Genomic DNA, 12,250 nt, shown 5'->3' on the forward strand with positions numbered 1-12,250 from the left:
ACTTAATAAAAACCACTCCGCAAAGTGTTCGCCACCATCAATGCATCAATCTTAATGGTGCCACAGGACCCTTCTTTTGTGTGCGCCTGTAAAAAGCAGCTGGGCCTATAGCAATCAAGCAAATGACATGTTTACTAGGGCGCAGACAGGGAAAGCTTTTACTGAATTGCTTTCGGCGCGGCAGGCACAGGCGCAGGGTCTGTAAAAAAGGAAAAAGTTGACAATCCTACCAGAAAAGTGCTGCCTAAATCAAGCTGGTGCCATCCAGATGAATTGGACTGCAATGCCTACCACTCCCAGCCGATGGGAGCTGCAGTCCAACTCATCTGGAGGACACCAGGCTGGGGAAGGCTGAACAGTACATGATTGAGTGTTTCCCCAAGAAGAAGAAAAATCCACACATACAAAAAAACAGCCCATCAGTGAGAACTTGGGCTAGAACCTTTCTCTCCACGATAGCTAGAAACACAAGGGCTGCTTTATGTTGCATTCACTCCTTAATCCTTCTAGCTTGGTATCGTCGACACTGACTGGCAGCAGCAGCTCTCCGGGGTTTCCGGCCAGATTCTTTCCTAGGCCGACCTGGAAATGCCGGGGATCAAGCTTGGGACTTTCTGCATGCCCAGCAGGGGCTCTAGCATGGAGCTACGGCCCTTCCCCAGTGTACAAGGAACTTTCCTTTGCCGCTTACACGGCAGAGCATTCAGTCAAGCTATTTCCCACCCGAGATCTGAAGTGGTACGGTCCAGGGGCAGAAATAACAACCAATTTCAGGGAAAAGAAGGGAGGAAATCTAGCACAGGTGCACAGGAAATTTGACAGGAGTTGCAACTGTGGTTCTATAACCAGGTTGAGAATTTATCCAAGAGGGCCCCTGGAAAAGGACTTACTCTGAAACACATTGAGCCTAAATTAATCTTTTCCTGAAAACCTGGAAGTTTCCTCCTTTGCTTTTTTCCCCAGGGCGACAGTCCAGGAACACTTTTACCGGCTCGTGTATGTTTGTGGCAGAGCTCCCTCCCTCAAAGATGTGTGGTTCAGAGCAGGCCCTGGTCCAGATATTCCCTCTTGAGTTTGTGGCTAGGTTGCTCCTGAGTCACATCTCCAGCGTGGTTCATGGAAGGAGTTCTGCCATTTGTATGAGGATGCAGCGCAATGCTGCACATGCTCTTAGCCCCACCATGTGCAACGGAGCTCAGGAAAGGAAGTCTGTTTCGGATTGCAGCCTCAAAACGGTTTGCACAAGAGGGGCGCACAACTTGCGGCCTTCCAGATGTTGTGGGACCAGAACTCTCATCAGCCCTAGCTGGCATAGCCAACAGCAAGGGACGATGGGAGTTGCAGTCCCACAGCATCTGAAATGCCACAAGTTGGGGAAAGGCTGATTTAAGGTCAACAGTGCAAATAAAGCACAATTTTGGAGACCATTTTATAGCTACCACAAACATGACGTACAAAGAAGCTATGGAAAGTGGTTTCTCTTGTATCCCGATCTTTTCTTTCTTTCTTTCTTTCTTTCTTTCTTTCTTTCAAACATTTCAGGGCACAAGCCCTCCCAAGCTGCTTAAATACACCAGAGTTATCTGCACTTCAAACACACATCCGTTTTATAAGACCTTTACCACCATGGCTTCCCCCAAGGAATTCTGGGGATTGCACTTTGCAGAGGGTGAACACAGTCTCTCAGAGCAGGGGAGAGCAGAAAGTAGTTCTCCAGTTGTTTGGGACATCAACTCCCTGCATTCCTGACCATTGGCCATGCTGGCAGGGGCTTCTAGGAGTTCTACCTTCTGCCCACCCCTGCCTTAGAGATCCCACCTCTCCCCCACCCCACCCTAGAGAAAACGGGTTCCTGGGAAGAGGCAATGGCTGTTAAATCTATAGCGTGGCAAAACTACTGGTCAAAAAAACAGCACTAAGTTAAAGGGACAATTGCATTCGCAACTCATTCGAATCTGCCCACGGCAGTTCCTGATAGCCAAACAAAAAGATGGTGACTGGAGCATTTAAAATAATCGCAGAACTCACCTGATCCATCTTGACCAGTCTGTTACTGAACAGGAGCAGAGTCTTGTCGAAGGTGCATGGATGTCCGACTGCTAGAGCAAAAGAAAACACAATTATTTAGAACCTGCAGCACGGAAGAGGCTCTTTTGTGGATTTTCAGAAACAGGTATCCATCCATTCCTGCAATGAGTCGTTTCATGCGACCTGGAGATGGCCAACTTTTTGAATGGCTTCTGTTCCTGTGCCTTTAACAGCATCATGATCTGCAGGCATTATTAGATGTTAAGTGTCACCCTCCGATTTCTGCAGTTTGCACTGCTGTTAATTAATTGATTTGATTTGTACCCCATTTTTCTACCAAAACTGGCACTCAAGGCAGCTAAAGGTGAAGGTACAGAATGGGTCAGGGTGTTTCTTTGTTTTCTGGCCCTACTCTGGCCCAACCACCTGGACCAGCAGGAGTTCCTCAGCAATCTGTTTGGAGCGGGTCCAGCTACCCTCGTAAGCCAGCAAAGATGGCATATTATTAAAGTAGAGCCGACTGCAAAAATTCAGAACGGTTAATCATCAGCCTGCCTACATTTTTTAAAAGCCAACTGGGTCCATTGGGAGGCACAGATCCTTTTAGCCTCATCCTCCAGAATTATTATTTATTTTTAAAAAATTCTTGGCCGCCTTTCAGGGCAGGAGCGCTCCCAAGGTGATATACAAGAGTAAAACTCGCAGAATAAAAACTGAGGCAGTAATAAAAACAGTAAAAACAGCAACAGCAGCAAACATGCTTTGAACAAAGCAACAAACACCAGCACAAAACAAAGCTACAACACACAACTGATGCTACAACCAAGTCCGATAAGATGAATCTATTATTATTATTATTATTATTATTATTTACATTTCTATACCGCCCCATTGCTAAAGCTCTCTGGGTGATTTACAAAGTTTAAAAATGTTAAAAATACAATATGCAAAATTTAAAAACATACAAAACATACAAACAGACAGTACACGCAGAGACAACAAATATCTAAGAACAACTTTGAGCAATCAGGCAGACCATAAAACAAATCCTGGATCAATTAAAAAGTGGGGGATTTGCTCAGCTGTTGTGTCCTTCTCCAGCTTTATCCAGCCTGCTGCCCTCCAAATGTGTTAAACTACAACTCCCATCATTTGCAGCCAGCATACTAGCTGGGGATGATGGTTGTTGCTGTCCAACACAACAAGGGAGAAGCAGAAGAGATAGGAGGTGGTCACTCCACGGCTACTCCCTTCCGGGAAGCATAAAACCGAGGTGATCAGAACTGCAAACAAAGAGTGGTTGCCTATACATTTTCTCCCTATTTATTCATCCCCCCCCCCCCCCGCACCCCATGTCTGTCCTACCAAACATAGGGGCCTGAGTTCTCAGGGCCATTTGCAGCAATTAGCATCCGACCACCACAAAATTAACTTTCTCCAGCCTCTGAAAACAGCTCAACAGTAAAGGGTCGGATCCAGACTGATACTGGATCAACTGTGCTGGTGGGAGTGGGCTTCCCGCCCCCTCTGGCCCAAGGCGACCCCTCTGCCCCCCTGAAAATATTACATTGAGAGTCAGGAGACCCTGCAGAATGGGGTCAGCTGGGTGGGGGGGCAGGAAATCCCACCAAAATCAGGCAGAGGGTCCTTCCACGAGCAGAGTCCTCGCTCTTGCAGAAGATGGATCCTGGATCCAACCCATGGGAAACAATAACACAATACCAGCCCCAGCCCCTAAAAGCAGTAACATATACGGCAGTCCATTCTCAACAGGTGTTAAGGATGGACATGTCTACACAGTACAATCCTATACGTGTCTACTCAGGAGTAAGTCCCAGCCCATTCAGTGGGAAAGTTCCTGCATAGTCCCACAACCAGGACAAAGATACCGTTCCACTTATTGTGCATCTCCTGTCCCGGGACGCCACGCAGCACCCACCGTCGACTGAGAAATGAGAATCCCTTTAGAGAAGACGCAGAAGCGAGAGCATCGGAGGGAGCGCACCTCGTGGTTGCAAAGCGCCAAGGCACGGATCTCGCCCAGGATAAGAACACCCATGTGCTCGAGGGCAGCCTTGCAGCACACTGATGTCATCCCGGGGCAAGTCCCACATCTCCTGGCTTCAACAGGACCCACGAAGGTGAAACGTTTCAGACGCTACTGGATACGGAAGAGGCGAAAAATATTGCCGCTCCATAGGGCAAGAGGTAACATTTGTGCAGGGTTTGCCACAGAAGTGAGCCTGGTCGTGTGAAACATCTCCATGGTGGCACAGTTGCTGGCCCTGCCATGGAAAACTTCAGCGCAGTTGGAGCCCTGATCTGTAAGGCCAACCTTCACACAGACGTCACAGGGCCGAAAGAAGGCATGACTCGAGATGTTTGCCTGGCAGCCCTGTCTTCTTTTGCTTTTTGCTCTAGAGTAGGTGCAGGAGACCCCAGTCCAGATCTTCAAAGCCACCCCCTACCCCCCACACTAGGGTTCCGACCCAGAGTGGCGGGGGGACCCTTTGCCTGCTCTACAGTAAAAGCCAAGGTGTAGCTGCGAGACACAGATTTAAAGTAATGTCTGTTTTGGCCCCCAATATCCTAGCTGGATCAGACCAAAGGCCATCAACAACCAGTGAGAGGCCAGTAGGAAGCTCATGAGCCAGGCGCGACGCAGAAAGCCGCCTCCTGCTTCGATTCAGCTCACGGTGCAAGGGGAAGGCCACGGCTGAGAGGCTCAGCTGCTTCAAGTCCCGCCACTGCCACGAGGCCAAGTGTCGCAGAGAGGATGTTCACAATATCAGCTCAAGCCTGAGAGGTTTCCCCATGGAGACAGTTCACATGTCCAAAGAACAAGAGGGATCGAAAGGGGCCGTTGCTCAGGGGCAGAGCCCCTGCTTTGCAGGCAGAAGGTCCCAGGTTTGATCCCTGGCAGCATCTCCGGGTAGGGCTGGGAAGGAATCCTGCCTGGAACCCTAGATGGCCACAGCTGCCAGTCAGTGGTGACAATACTGGGCTGGATGGACCCAGGGTCCGACTCAGTAGAAAGCAGCTTCCAATGTCCCTATGTTATGCTGAGAGCCACCCTTTGCAATCCAGCCATGTCCTCTTAAGACGTCTCAGTCACACAGCCTAGCCTTTGGGGAGGGGCTGTAGCTCAGTGGTAGAGCCCCTGCTTTGGAGGCAAAAGGTTCCCAGGCTTCCTTGAGCGCCATTTTCTAGCTGCCTGGAGCGCCATTTTCTTGGTGGAAATTAAATCAACAAATAGGGCTAGGAAAGAATCCTGCCTGGAACCCTGGAGAGCTGCTGCTGCCAGGCAGTGTCGACAAAACTGGGCCAGATGGACCCAGGGTCTGGCTCAGTCTAAGGCAGCTTCTAGGTGGTACATGCATGGGTGAACCTGTCCCTGAGCCAGAGCCTGCACTAAATGTGCCTTAAAAATATTTTGGACTTGCTCTACTTGGCTCCTCTAGTATTCTCAGGAACAGTAGCCCTGAAATGAACTATTTCTACACACACACACACACACACACACACACAGTTTATCCACAAAGGAGTACGTTCAGGGGAAACTCTTTGACCACTTAGTTCCTCCTTGCAGCTGCCTTTGAAAAGAACGCTTGTCCAACCCAGTGCCTTCCAGATGTCTTGTACTTCAACTCCCATCACTGAGGAAAATGATTGGGAATCCGGGGAGTTGTACAAGATGTCTGGATGGAACCAGGTTCGGGAAGGCTGCTCTAAGGCAGCTTATTGCATTCTGCAGAACCGCTCCACACTATCCCTTCAACTCTGATTCCCCTGGGCCACGGTTCCCCAAACTGGCGCTGTCCAGATGGGCTGGAGCCAGGACAACATGCTGGCCGGAAAACGCTGTGCGCTGTTCTCCAACCCATCTGGAGAACACCAGGTTGGGAAATCCTGCCCTGGACACTGAGAATTACCGCAGGATCGTCCCGCAGTAACCGATTTCTAGGGAACTGGAAGCACCACTTCAACAGTTGGGTCCATGAGTCTACCGATGAGGGGGAAAGCCTACAGGAATCCGAGTGTGGCTAGTTTCTGCCCTTAAGTTCGGTTTTACAGAAGGTTCCGAGGGGATCCTCGGGAGCAGAAAAGCGCTGCTTGAGGATCCTTCCTGAATGCGGCACTGTCTGTCTTGGCCTTCCTTGAAGCATGGTGACTTCAGCAAAAGCAAGAAGTGTGGGCCAGTAGTGGAGACTAACCACAAAACCACCACCCTGCACTGGTGTTGAGGGGCAGCCTGGTCGGGCACGTGCCAAGGGCCCACGCCCCAGCAGGGGCTCCCTGACCAGAGCCCCCCGGACTTGCTCCTCCTCTCCCCCATGGCCACCTGCTTGTTCCCCAGCCTCTCGCTCTGGCCAGACAACGGTGGTGGTGAGGAAGAGGAGCAGGAGACGCCGTGGCCGCCTGGCTCCCTGGCTCTCTGCCTGCCAAGCAAGCGAGCGGGTGCGAGGATGGGAAGCAGCTGGTCACAATGGTGATGAGAAGGTCCACTCACTGAGGGGAGGGGCGCTGGAGGGTCCCTTGCCCAACGGCCCTCAAAACGCTGGAGTCACCACTGCCTCGCAATGCATCTCTGCGGCCTGGCTCTCCATGACAGCCTTAGGGCACTAGACCCACAGCATCTCATACAGTACCTGCCTCGTCAGCTTGCCGTGGCCCTCTGCAGCAGCCCTGCAGTGCGGGCCGCCTCTGGTCCACCCAAGCGTCCCGTTGCCACCGCTGCCGCCACTGCTGCTGCCCTGGGGTTCTTCATGGTCTCAGGCCTCCCCCTCCCCAGCTGGGGCTGACTCGGGGTGCGTTCTCTCTCTCTCTCTCTCTCTCCCCTTCCAGGTCCCACCGGTCAGTGGCTGTCGATGCGCACGGAGGCAGGAGGTCCCTTTGGAAGTCGAAGGGCGGCTTTTTATGCCCTCCTTCCTGTATAAATCAGGACTGGGATGGACAATCCAGGCAGGAAGTCCTGCGGGTGTTGCTGGCTGATAAGGAGCTGTGCGCGCAGAACAAACACGGCTCAGCCCGCTCGCGAGGGCTCAGCAGGGAATTTCATACCAGGCAGCCATCCTGTGCCTGAAGGAAGAGGGGCGAGGGAATCATGGAAAGGGGGCCCGGTTTAATCTCAGGGAGGGCCCAGGGCTCAGCTGCGTGCAGAGTTTCATGTCCAGCCCCTTGGCATCACCAGGTAATAAGGATCAGGTAGAAGGTAAAGGGGAAAAGCGCTCTCTCTTGCTCTCTCTCTCGCTCTCTCTGCCTGAGACCTGGACAATCAGGAGTATGAGTCAGACTGGATGATACTGGCCTAAATGGACTAGGGGGGTCTGGGTCAGGATAAGGCCTCTTCACCCGCACCCCTTCCTGAGTTGGTTTGACTTGGCAACAGTTCTTCAGGCTTTAGTTACATGACGTTTAGACTACTGCAATGTGCTCCATATGGGGCCATCCCTTGAAGAGTGTCCGGAAGCTTCAGTGGGTGCAAAATGTGGCAACAAGGCGACTGACTGGGGCATGGTGTTGGGACCATACTGCACCTGCCTTGAAAGACCTGCACTGGTTGCCAATTGCTTTCCAGGCACAGTTTAAGGGCTTTAAAGCCCTAAACAGCAATGCCCTGGCTATTGAAGGGACCCCCGGTCTCAATAGGAACCCTTATGTTCTGCAGGAGAGTCCCATCTGAGGGTGCCATTACAGGCAGAGGCCTGTTTGTCGGGCATGCGGGAAAGGGCTTTCTCTTGTGTTGCCCCCAGACAGTGGAATGTGCTCCCCCAAGAACTACGACTGGTCCCCCGTTCTCTTTGCCATTAGAAAGGGTGTAAAGGCATTTTGAATTTAGCCTTTTAAAATGCGTAGTTTTAACATTTTGTTGTTTTACTGTTGCTTTGTATACTGTTAAGGTTTTATTGTTTTAAGTCATTTTTAGAAACGGTTGTCTCAACAGCCTCAATAGCTTTTTAGCAAATAAGGCAGTATATATAAAAAAGTTAATCAATACATACATAACATGTTCACGTGGGCAGTTCTGAGGAGCAGCCATCAGCAGGTCAAACTGGGTTCCTGGTGCCGTCCTTACAATGTGGAGCTATATGGTGAACCAGTTTTCGACACACAAACATTCATGTTGCTCTCCTCTGCTAAGACGTGACCACAAGCATAGGCTTCTACCCACAAACACACACTACAGCTAAAATCTGCCTCAGTGCAGAACGGGCAGCCATTAGGCTCTACCAGGGTGAAGGGTCAGCATGTTTGGGCACTTGCCAAGGGCCCACACCCCAGCAGGGGCCCCCTGACCAGAGCCCCCTGGACTTGCTCCTCCTCTCCCCCATTGCGGCCTGCTTGTTTTCCTACTTGCTCTGGCCCAGATAACGGTGGTGGTGAGAAGGAGGAGCAGGAGATGCTGCGGCCTCCTGGCTCCCTGGCTCTCTGCCTGCCAAGCAAGCCAGTGGCAGCAATGATAAGAAAAAGGAGGAGGAGGAGAAGCAGCAAGAGAAAATGGTCACCATGGTGGTGACCCACTGAGGGAGGGGGGCCATTGAGGGTATCTTGCCCAAGGGCCCTCTGATTCTTGGAGCCAATGCTGCCCCCTTCATTCTGGGCAGGCTTAATGTCCATACCCAGGTGTGTGACTCCTCTGTCAGGGGATGATGGGTTGGAGAATTGCTAAGGAAGCAGCCCAGTGCAGGCAAACACAGTGGGCAGAAGAGAAGCCTTAAAACAATTGCACCACCCTGAGCGGAATCCTGGATATGTCCAGGAGAGAGCTAAAATAAAAAACATTACCATTATTAACAGTTGGCCACATATGTAATCTTGCTGGTAAAAAAAAGAAAGAAAAATGAATGTCATTAACCACACTTTCTGCTTAACCGTAGCTTCCTGTTGCACCCGAACAAGGTAAACAGTTCTAGATACCCTAAATTAAAGTTCTTAAAGGACTCAAATCTGAAAATGCTGATCTTCCAGCAAAAATACGTAACATGTCTCTTGGCCTCTGTACCAGAGGACTAGAGAGTGGCCAATGTAATGACTTTTTTTAAAAAAGAGATCAAGGGGGGGGGGATCCAGGAACTTAGAGGATGTTTAGCTTAACATTTGTAAATGGATGGAAAGCGTTATTAAAGATAACATATCAAGGATATAGAAGGACAAGTCCTGCTAAGGAAAAATCAGCATGGCTTCTGAAAAGGTAAGTCCTGTCTTAATAACCTTTTAAAGTTCTTTGACAGTGTCAACCGTGTGGAAAGGGGTGATCTGGTAGGCAGTGTTTACCTGGACTTCCAAAAGACTTTTGACAAAGTCCCTCACCAAAGACTTCTGAGCAAATTTAGTAGTCATGAGTGCTCCTCTTGTGGATTGGTAACTGTTTGTTTTTTAAAAAAGGAAGCAGAAAATATGAATAAATGGTCAGTTCTTGCAATGGAGGGATTAAACAGTGGATCTGTATCGGGGCCAGTGCTTTTTAACTTGTTCAGAAATGATTTGGAGTTAGGAGTAATGAGGTGGCCAGGTTTTCTGATGACACCCAATTATTTAGGGATTGCGAGAGCTCCAAAAGGATCTCTCCCAGCTGGGGAAATGGTCAACAAAATGGCAAATAATTTTTGTGAACCGCCCAGAGAGCTTCGGCTATTGGGCGGTATAGAAATGAAATGAAATACATACATACATACATACATACATACATTTCAATGTAGAGCAGTGTAAAGTGGTTCACATATATGCTGATGGGGTCTGAGCTGGCAATGACCAACCAGCAAAGGGGTTTGGGGTTCTGGTGGACAACTCAATGAAAACCTTGACCCATTGTGCACGTGCTGTGAAAAAGGCCCATTCCATTGAAATCGGAAATGTAAAAGGAATGTAAAATAAAACGGCCAGGGTCACAATGGTGCAACCACACTTGGAATACTGTGTGTGCAGCTCTGGTCACCGCACCTCAAAAAGGATAGTGTAGAGAAGTTGGACTCTCTACACTATTTGTATTTGGGGGTTGGACTCAATGGCCTTGTAGGCCCCTTCCAACCCTACTACTATACTATTCTATTCTATGAAGCGTAGAGCTGGAGAAAGTGCAGAAAAGGGCAACTCCAGTGATCCAGGGGCTGGAGCAACTCCCCTATGAGGAAAGGTTACAACCTCTGGTTCTGTTTCGTTTTGAAATAAAGTGTATATGTGTGTGTGTGTGGGGGGGTATTATTTATTATTTACTCAAAGTATTTTTTATCTCACTCAGTTAAAAAAAAAAAGGCAGTAACATGGGAGATGCCAAAAGGGAGTAAACCCTAGATGTGTCATAAAAGGACTTGCTGGTGACTCAGGCCAGTGGGGCACCCCCAAGTGTCCATTCAATACTTCAAACCCTGAGGGTCAGGTTGCTAAGGGGATGATCTGGTCCCCTTTTCCCTAGCCATCAGTGGGTAATTTGACAGCTGTCAGTGTCAAGCGTGGGCAAATAACCCAGTGACAGCTCAGGAAAATGGCTCTGCTGGGCTAAACACAGAAGTTGGAGAGGATGAAAATGACAAGGATATTGACAAGCGGGGAACCTGCCTGTGGGGGCAACAGACCAGACACAGGCAGACTTGCGATGGTGTGCAGTTGCACAAGATCAGCAATTTAAAAACAAATTATGACAGTATTTACACCCACACACAAAAAACATTTAATGCACAAATTGCAATTTGTGCAAATGGCAGAACTAGGGCAGGAAATGTGCAAAATTTCCCTGGATTTGGGGCAGGGGACTGATTCAGTCGGCCCCCACTTACTGGACTGGATATGCTGTGGAAATCCCTCAGGCTCAAAAGGAACGGCTTTCCCAAAGTCTCACATCCCTAGTCTGACGTGACAGAGGTAGATAAAATTATGCATGATGTGGGTAGGGGTGATACTAGAACGCAGGGTTGTTGAATGAAGCTGATTGGTGGGAGATTCAGGGCAGATCAAAGGCAGCCCTTTTCCCCACATATGGTCAGACCATGGAATTTGCTATCACAAGTGCTGGCCACCAATTTGGATGGCCTTAAAAGGGGATTGTACAAATTCATGGAGGAGGAAGAGGCTATCAATGGCCACCAGCCCTGATGGCACTGTGCTACCTCCAGTGTGAGAGGAGGTGTGCCTATGTGCAGCAGTTGCTGGGGAACATGGGTGGGAGGGTGATGCTGCACTCATGTCCTGCTTGTGGGTTTCCCGTGGGCAGCTGGTTGGCCAGTTGTGGGAACAGAAATCTGGACTAGAGAAGCCTTTGAACTGGACCATCAGAATGTGGTCATTGACTATTGGGCCAGTTTTATCTATGACTTTGCTTGTGCTGGTGAGAAAAACAACCATTTTACACACGCATACACATGCACACACGGAAAACATGGGTAAACTGCATCTTGACAAACCACTTCCGTAGTGATTACACAATTTCAGAGCCACCAGAAATAAAGAATTGCTTAGATAAACGTCCTTCTCCCTCCCTCCCACACAAACTCAGGAGATACCCAATGAAATACTTTTTCATGTATCTATCTACTTTTATAACTCTTAAGGTGCAATCCTATGAATGTTTAGACAGAAAAAGTCCTACAACTCCCAGCATTCCCCAGCCAGCATGGAGAATTGCACCTTTAATATATTAAAATCCCTAAGTGATTCACATTAAAATACGACCTAATAAGATAAAAACAAAATAAAAAGGTAAAGGTAAAGGTGTCCCCAACCAGTCGTGTCCGACTCTAGGGTGCGGTGCTCATCCCCGTTTCTAAGCCGAAGAGCCAGCGCTGTCCGAAGACACTTCCGTGGTCATGTGGCCGGCATGACTGAACACCGAGATGCACGGAACGCCGTTGCCTGTCCCGCCAAAGCGGTACCTATTCATCTACTTGCAATTTCTTGCTTTCGAACTGCTAGGTTGACAGGAGCTGTGACTGAAGACGGGAGCTCACTCCGTCACGCAGCACTCGGGTCTCGAACTGCTGACCTGCCGACTTTCCGGTCTGCAGTTCAGCGTCTTAATCACTAAGCCACTGCGGTCTCTCAAAAAAACAAAAAAACAAAATACAAATAAGAAATAATGAAAAACATTACAACACCATAGCTATAAAACAGGATGGTCGGTCAAGGAAACCCTGTGTGAATAGGAGTGTTTCTAAGAGGCATTTAAAACTTGCCACCAGGTCTGCCTCCTGGCCGAACCATATGTGGGAGACTGCGCCAAAGAGTGGTG

The 12,250-nt window shown here is 49.3% G+C and overlaps 1 protein-coding gene across 4 annotated transcripts in view; it reads right to left on the reverse strand.

The window, feature by feature from the left end:
* EGFL7 (EGF like domain multiple 7) overlaps positions 1 to 12,250 on the reverse strand; it is a 36,214-nt gene that overhangs the window by 18,160 nt on the left and 5,804 nt on the right. For 2 of the 4 annotated variants that reach the window (XM_084820790.1, XM_084820791.1), the window contains exon 2: positions 2,029 to 2,099. The gene's annotated coding sequence lies outside the window, so the exon portion shown is untranslated. Of the gene's footprint in view, positions 1 to 2,028; positions 2,100 to 6,677; positions 6,938 to 12,250 lie in introns of those variants that run through there. The other 2 variants (XM_084820788.1, XM_084820787.1) reach the window with 2 other exon arrangements.

This window comes from Heloderma suspectum, chromosome 14, assembly GCF_057233095.1.
Source record: "Heloderma suspectum isolate Gila_16-S chromosome 14, 16-S_ref, whole genome shotgun sequence".
In the NCBI taxonomy this organism is placed as follows: Eukaryota; Metazoa; Chordata; class Lepidosauria; order Squamata; family Helodermatidae; genus Heloderma; species Heloderma suspectum.